This window comes from Puma concolor, chromosome D4 (genome assembly GCF_028749965.1).
Source record: "Puma concolor isolate L17-30 chromosome D4, mPumCon1.1.hap2, whole genome shotgun sequence".
Classification (NCBI taxonomy): Eukaryota; Metazoa; Chordata; class Mammalia; order Carnivora; family Felidae; genus Puma; species Puma concolor.
The window spans coordinates 28911148-28918198 of NC_141679.1; positions in this window are offsets into that span (position 1 = coordinate 28911148).

The window sequence follows — 7051 nt, forward strand, 5'->3', positions numbered from 1 at the left end:
GTGAGAGATCAACAATGATTCTTCTGACATAATTATAGGAAGACCAGTGGCTGCATGTTAGGAGTTCTGGGCCAGTAAGTGAATATAAGAGAAGAGGGTGTCCTGCTTGTAGGTTTCCAGGTTTCCTTTGAAGTACAACATTGTCTTCAAAGGATTTGAAGGTGAACATTGGATTCGAAGGATTTCAAATCCTTTGTACTTCAAAGGATTTGAAGTACAACATTGTCTTCAAAGGATTTTAGAGTGAAAAACAATGCCAGTTGCAGTGGGCCTTTACATCTTTCCTAAAGAAATGATTATGTATATTCACACAAACACCCATTCACAAATATTAATAGCAGCTCTATTTATGTAAGAGACTGCAACCCCAAATGCTCTTCAGTGAATGGATAAGCAAACTGGGGTAGATCCATAAAATGGACTACTATTCAGCAAGAAAAAAGAACAACCTTGCTACACGCAGCACTAGAATGAATCTCAAAGACATCGTGCTAAGTGAAAGAAGCCAGTCAAGGTGGCCGGGGTGGCTCAGTTGGTTGAGCATCCAACTCTCAACTTCAGCTCAGGTCATGATCCCAGGATCCCAGGATCGTGGGATCGTGCTCTGCATCAGGCTCCATGCATAACATGGAGCCTGCTTAAGATTATCTCTCTCTTTCCCCTGCCCCTCCTCCTGGCTCGTGCTCTCTCTCTCTCTAAAATAAATGAAAAGAATTTTTAAAGAAAGAAGCCAGTCTCAAAGATTATATATGGTATTATTCCATTTATATTTGAAAATACAAAATTATATACAAAGAGAACAATTCTGTGGCTATGTGGGGAGGGTCAGGACAAGAGAGGGTTTTTTGGCCTGAGGGAACTGTTCTGTATCCTAATTATGGTGATGGAAATTTGAATCTATTTAAAACCCAAATAATTCTACATTTTTTTAAAATTCATTTTACTGTAAAACAAAATGCAAGGTGGATCATGGACAGTCTGCAAACTGTACTAGGCCATGACAAAGTTAGTAGAAAAATTGGCAGTATTTAGAAATTTCTATAGCAACTTCTCTGTGTTACATTTGCTCTGACTATATTAAAATGCAATTTAAATCTAGCAATAAAATGTCATTTAAATTTAAATGAAGTTACAACCTAACACTAAACAGTTGGGGCCTGCCTTTTGTAGGTAATTGTTTTTTATTTCATTTTTCCAGGTTTTCTTTTTTGACCATTTTAGCCATTTTTAAGCATACAGTGCAATGTCATTAAGTACATTCACAGTGTTGTGCGACCATCACCACCATCCATCTCCAGAACTTTTTCATCTCCCCCAGCTGAAACTCTGCTTAAACAATAACTCTCATTCTTGGCCTTTCCTGTAATTCTTTATATTACATTTTGTAAAGTATCTGTTAACAAGAGATTGGAAGTGAAACCAACCAATCAGTGCTTCAGCACAACTCCCTGGAGAAGCTCTGGGCCCAGCACACTACAGATGCTAAGAGTAGGCAGAAGACTGGAGAATTTGGAGACCAGGAAGGAGAAGTATTGGCTAGTGTCATTTATAAGCGGTCAATTACTCATCTTAAAGGGAACTGGGGAGGGTCTGCTATTTTTGCCACTGTCTGGCTTAGGCTGGCAGCTGGGTACAGCAATCATACCCTTTTGCAGCTACATTTAAATGTTAGGAGTTCGAGTTACCCAATGTTCTAAAATTGCAACTGATGACCTTTCAGCAAATGCCAAAGTTCTTTCAGGGCACACGACAGGGTGGAAACATAGAACAGCCGTGGCGAAAGCCTGGAGAAAAGGAGAGAGCATCCAGCTTACATTTATTTCAGGGCCACTGGTACACCGGGGACCTCAAAGCTCTCTATGGCCTTGCTCCACTTTGGGAAAGATGCTCACAGACCTGAGTCAAAGTGAGTAAGGGCAAGCAGACCTTCCTGATAGTTGAGACAATCTTGCTCATGCATCAGATCTGAAGACAAAAGCAGGGATCTAAAATGTGACTTAGGGTATCAACGGAGGGACCATTCTTTGTTAGCCAAACTCTACTGAGATAGTTTACGTACACTCTCTCAGGTAATGTCAACATATGGGGTTTTTTTTTGTTTTTTTGTTTTTTTGGTTTTTTTTTAGTTTTCACTCAGGAAAGATTTTATTCTAAGAATGATGCCATCAGGTAAAAATGAAAAACAATGCAGTTGTGGCACAATGTTTAAAAATATCTATACATCTTCCCTCGTAGGACTGCAGTGTTTCCTATGTACCTGAGCATGGAACACGGAACGCCCTTATAAGCTGCTCCATATGGGGAATCTGATTCCTTGCAGGTCAACCTACTTTTCCTCATGTACTAATGAAATCGGCTTCAGCCTCAACTTTGTAGGATTAACAGAACACAAAGATGGAAAATCAAGAATCCAATTTCTACTTTCCTGTAATATGGTTATACCAAGTCCAGTCTTCACTGTATAAAAAATACATAGGAAAGTGCTGTATACATTCTTCACATGGAAAAAACAAAGTTAAAGCAGAGCTGACCTATGTCAGACCTGTATTTTAGTTCTGTGGTGACCACTGTGCCTCATGCTATGCATTTAAAAAAAAATTAAGACTTTGTTTTTTAGAGCAGATTAAGCTTACAACAAAATTGAGAGATACAGAGATTTCCCATTTCCTCCCACACCCACACATGCACAGCCTCCCCTGTGACCAACATCACTCACCAGAGTGATATGTGTGTGTGTGTGTGTGTGTGTGTGTGTGTGTATGTGTGTGTATGTGTATATAAAAAAATGATGAACACATTATTATCACCCAAAGTCCATAGTTTGCCTTAGGGTTTACTCTTGATGTTGTACATTCTATGGGTTTAGACAAATGTATAATGGCATACATGTATCATCATAACATCATATAGAGTATTGTCACTGCCCCAGAAATCCTCTGTGCTCTTCCTATTTATCTGTCCTCCCCCGCCTATCCCTAGTAACCACTGATCTTTTTACTGTCTCCATTGTATAACAGAAGGTCATATAGTTAGAATCATACACCCTGTAGCCTTTTCAGATTGGCTTCTTTCACTTAGAAATATACATCTGAGTTTCTTCCATGGCTTTTCATGATTTTTGAGTGCTGAATAATAGTCCATTGTCTAAGCGTACCACAGTTTATTTATCCATTCACCCATGGAAGGGCATCCTGATCGCTTCCAATTTTTGGCAATTGTGAATAAAGCTGCTATAAATTACTTTCCGCAGATTTTTTTGTACAATGTAAGTTTTCAGCTCCCTTGCGTAAGTATCAAGTCCTGTGATTGCTGAATCATGTGGGGAGTATGTTTAATTTGTAAGAAACTGCCAAGCTGTCTTTCAGAGTGTCTGCACCACTTTGCACTCCCACCAGCAATGGATGGGAGGTCCCCGTTGCTCCACATCCTCGTCAGCATTAGGTGATGTCAGTGTTCTGGATTTTGGCCATTCTAAAAGGTATGTAGGGGTGTTGCTTTAATTTGCATTTCCCTGATGACATCTTCCCATATGCTTATTTGCCATTTTGCCATCTGTATATCTTCTTTGATTAGGTATCCGTTAAGGTCTGTGGCTCATTTTTTAATCAGCTGTTTTCTTACTGTTGAATTTTTAGAGAGTTCTTCATATATTTTGGATAACAGTTCTTTATCAGATATGTCTTTTTCAAATATTTTCTTCCAGTCTGTGACCTGTCTTCTCATCCTCTTGACACTGTCTTTCCCAAAGAAGCTGTTTATCTTAATGAAGTCCAGCCTATCAATCATTTCTTTCATGGACCATGTCTTTGGTGTCATATCTAAAAAGTCATTGCCACACTCAAGCTCATCTAGGTTTTCTCCTATATTACCTTCTAGGAGTTTCACATTTTATATTTGTATTTATATTGAGTTTAATTTTTGTGAGGGCTGTAAGTTCTGTGTCTGGATTCACTTTGTGCATGTGGATGTCTGGTTGTTCCAGCACCATTTGTTCAAGAGACTATCTTCGCTCCATTGCATTGTCTTTATCAAATATCAGTTGACTATATTTATGGGGGTCTGCTTGTGGGCTCTCTATCCTGTTTCATTGGTTTATTTGTTTATTCTTTTACCAATACCACACAGTCTTAATTGCTATAGGTTTATAGTACATCTTAAAGTCGGTAGCATCAGTCCTCCAGCTGTGTTCTTCTTCAAAATTGTGTCAGCTATTCTGGGTCTTTTGCCTCTCCATATAAACTTTAGAATCAGTTTGTCAATATCCATAAAGTAACTTGCCGGGAAATTGGCTGGGATTGCACTGAATCTATAAATCAAGTTGGGAAGAACTGACATTTTGACAATATTGAGTCTTTCTATCCATGAACATAGAATAACTCTCCCTTAAGTTCATCTTTGAACTTTCATGCTTCAGAGTTTTGTAGATCTTATACATATTTTGATAGAATTATATCTAAGTATTTCATTGTGTTGGGTGCTTCATCTAGGGATGAATCCTTCTTTGGCTTCTCCAGCTTCTGGTGGCTATTGGCATTCTTTGGTTTCTTTGGCTTGTGGAGACTCTAGTCTCTGCTTCCATCTTCACATTGCATTCTCTGTGTGTCTCTTCTAAAAACACATTTCATTGGATTTTGGACCCACCCAGGTAATTCAGGATGATCTTATCTCAAATCCCTTAATTAAATCTGCAAAGACCCTCTTCCTAAATAAGTTCATATTCACAGGTTCCAGAGGTTTGGATGTGGACATGTGGTTTTTTTTTTTTGTTTTTTTGTTTGTTTGTTTGTTTGTTTTTTTGTTTGTTTTTTTTTTGTTTTTTTTTTGAGGAGGGTGGGCAGAGGGACACCATTCAACCTGCTATAGTAATCTTGAAATTATTTCCAATTCTGAAGCTGGGGACCACAGTCGCTCTGAGAATTTTGAGAAACAGTGATTTTCATCCGCGGTTTCTACTCTTTTCCTGGTCGGTCACAGGGTGTCCTGTCGAAAGCCCAGTAGCATAGTATGGTGGCAAACCATGGCAGATAGGTGCTTCAGGTCAAACTGGACTTAGCTTTGGGTGAAAGACACAAAGCAGCAAGTATGTCATTGTGGAGAAACTTCTCTATTGATTTACTTTAAAATATTTAGAATTTAGGTTTAACTCCAGGAATGGTTTCAACTTGGAACATGAGGAGTAAGGCTATGGAAACTCTAGGTACCAAAGTCAGACCTGTAGGTGGCAGCAGGGAGGCGTGGGGACCTCTACCAATCCTGCTAATGATGTTACTGAGGAACCTAACAGAAAATCCCTAGCAGTCAAATATTTGAGTGGTTAAAGGGGATGCTTTCCTTTGCAAAGAGAACATTATGTGTTTTGATTAGTAGGAGAGAGCTCCCATTTTAGGGACAGCATGACATGTGGAGCCTGAGAACCAGCAGACCTGAGTTCCTGCCAAGTCTCTACATAATGCACCACAAACACCATCCCTTCGCCCTTATCCGTGAAGGGCATCTCAGGGTTTCCAAGGTCAAATCCAACTTTTGAGATTCCATGGATCATCAGAGGAGAATCACTGTTCATGCTGCTGATTCTGTGTCTTCCTTTCTCAGAGAAAAAAAGAAAGACTCAATGCATCCATAGCAGAAAACAGGCACCAGATGAAAACTCTTAGTTAAATAAGCCAACGGCCCCATCGAAAGACACCATACAGAACATAAAACAAAAACAGGGAGAAGGTATCTTTTTGTGATTTTGCTTGGCTTCCTCACGGCAGCGGGGTAGGAGACTATTATCTCCCATCTAGCTGTCTTATAGTTAAGAAATGGCTCCCAGACCACCACATCTCCCTCAGTGCTTCGAAAACCAGAAGTTACAAGACCTAAGCTACAAGGTTAAAAATCAAAAGGTGCTTTGTGAGTTCAGGAGACTTCCCTGAGAGGTCCAGCCACAGCTGGAGTGGGAAAAATACTAGCTTTGGGTCTAGTCAGTGGACAAAAGCGGACCCAATGCTTAAACTCAAACTAAGTTCCTTGTTGGAAAACATGAAATTGGCAGGGATTATTTGGAGGGAAAAGAGCAGGATTTACAGACACATATTTAAACTTACAAGTAAAAATATATATATATTTATCTATTACATATCTATATTTTATTAATACATTAAATACATTAAGTATTTAAAATATTAAATGTTTTAATTAATATGGTAAATATGTTTGATAAAATATTTTACTATATCAATATAATTATGGATTCATATAGCAAATAACATTTATTATATATTAACATATCTGTTTAAATCTAGAGCTCATGAAAGCCCACAGATGTTTTTTAACATATAACTTGCCATGATCTGGGAATTCTAGTCCAGGGTCAGCTAAGGGAGACACTGTTTATACAGTGAGCCTAGTGAGAAATAGACTTGCTTGCAATAAATTGTATTTCCTTAAATTACATTCTATGATGAATTTTTTACTTAAGGTAATTAGACCTTAGGAATTATTAGGCTTTGTTGTTCGATAGAGTGCTATGTTTTTATTGAAAAGTCACTACTGAGTGGCAACATAAGCCTTCAGACTCAGAAGGTTAGGTCATAGATGGGTGGCCCCCTAACTTTTCACCTGTCCAGTTCCCAGGAAGGCATAAACAGCTCTCTCTGCTCAGGTTAGTTCTGCGCACTCAGACCTGAACGGGCAACACAAAGAACAAGGGACACATTAACTCTAAGTTCAGTGGCCAGAGTACCTGGGTTTGTATCCCAGCGCTGCCGCGCACCGGTTGGAGACCTTGGGCAAATTACTTCACCTCTCTGTTCATTCCATCACCTGTGAAATGGGTCATTTATAGATGGTGCCTAGTTGGTAAGGTTGTTGTGAAGATTAAATCAGCTATCTAATTTCTATGCATTCACTGTTATTGTTATAATTATCACTACTACTATTGTTTGACACAAAGCAAGGATGACTCTTTTTTTAGAAATAGAAAGAAGATGTTTGTCTCCTATCCACTCAAAACATGCCATCCATAGCATTACTGAGATAGTAAGGCAGCACCAAGCACTACACAGCA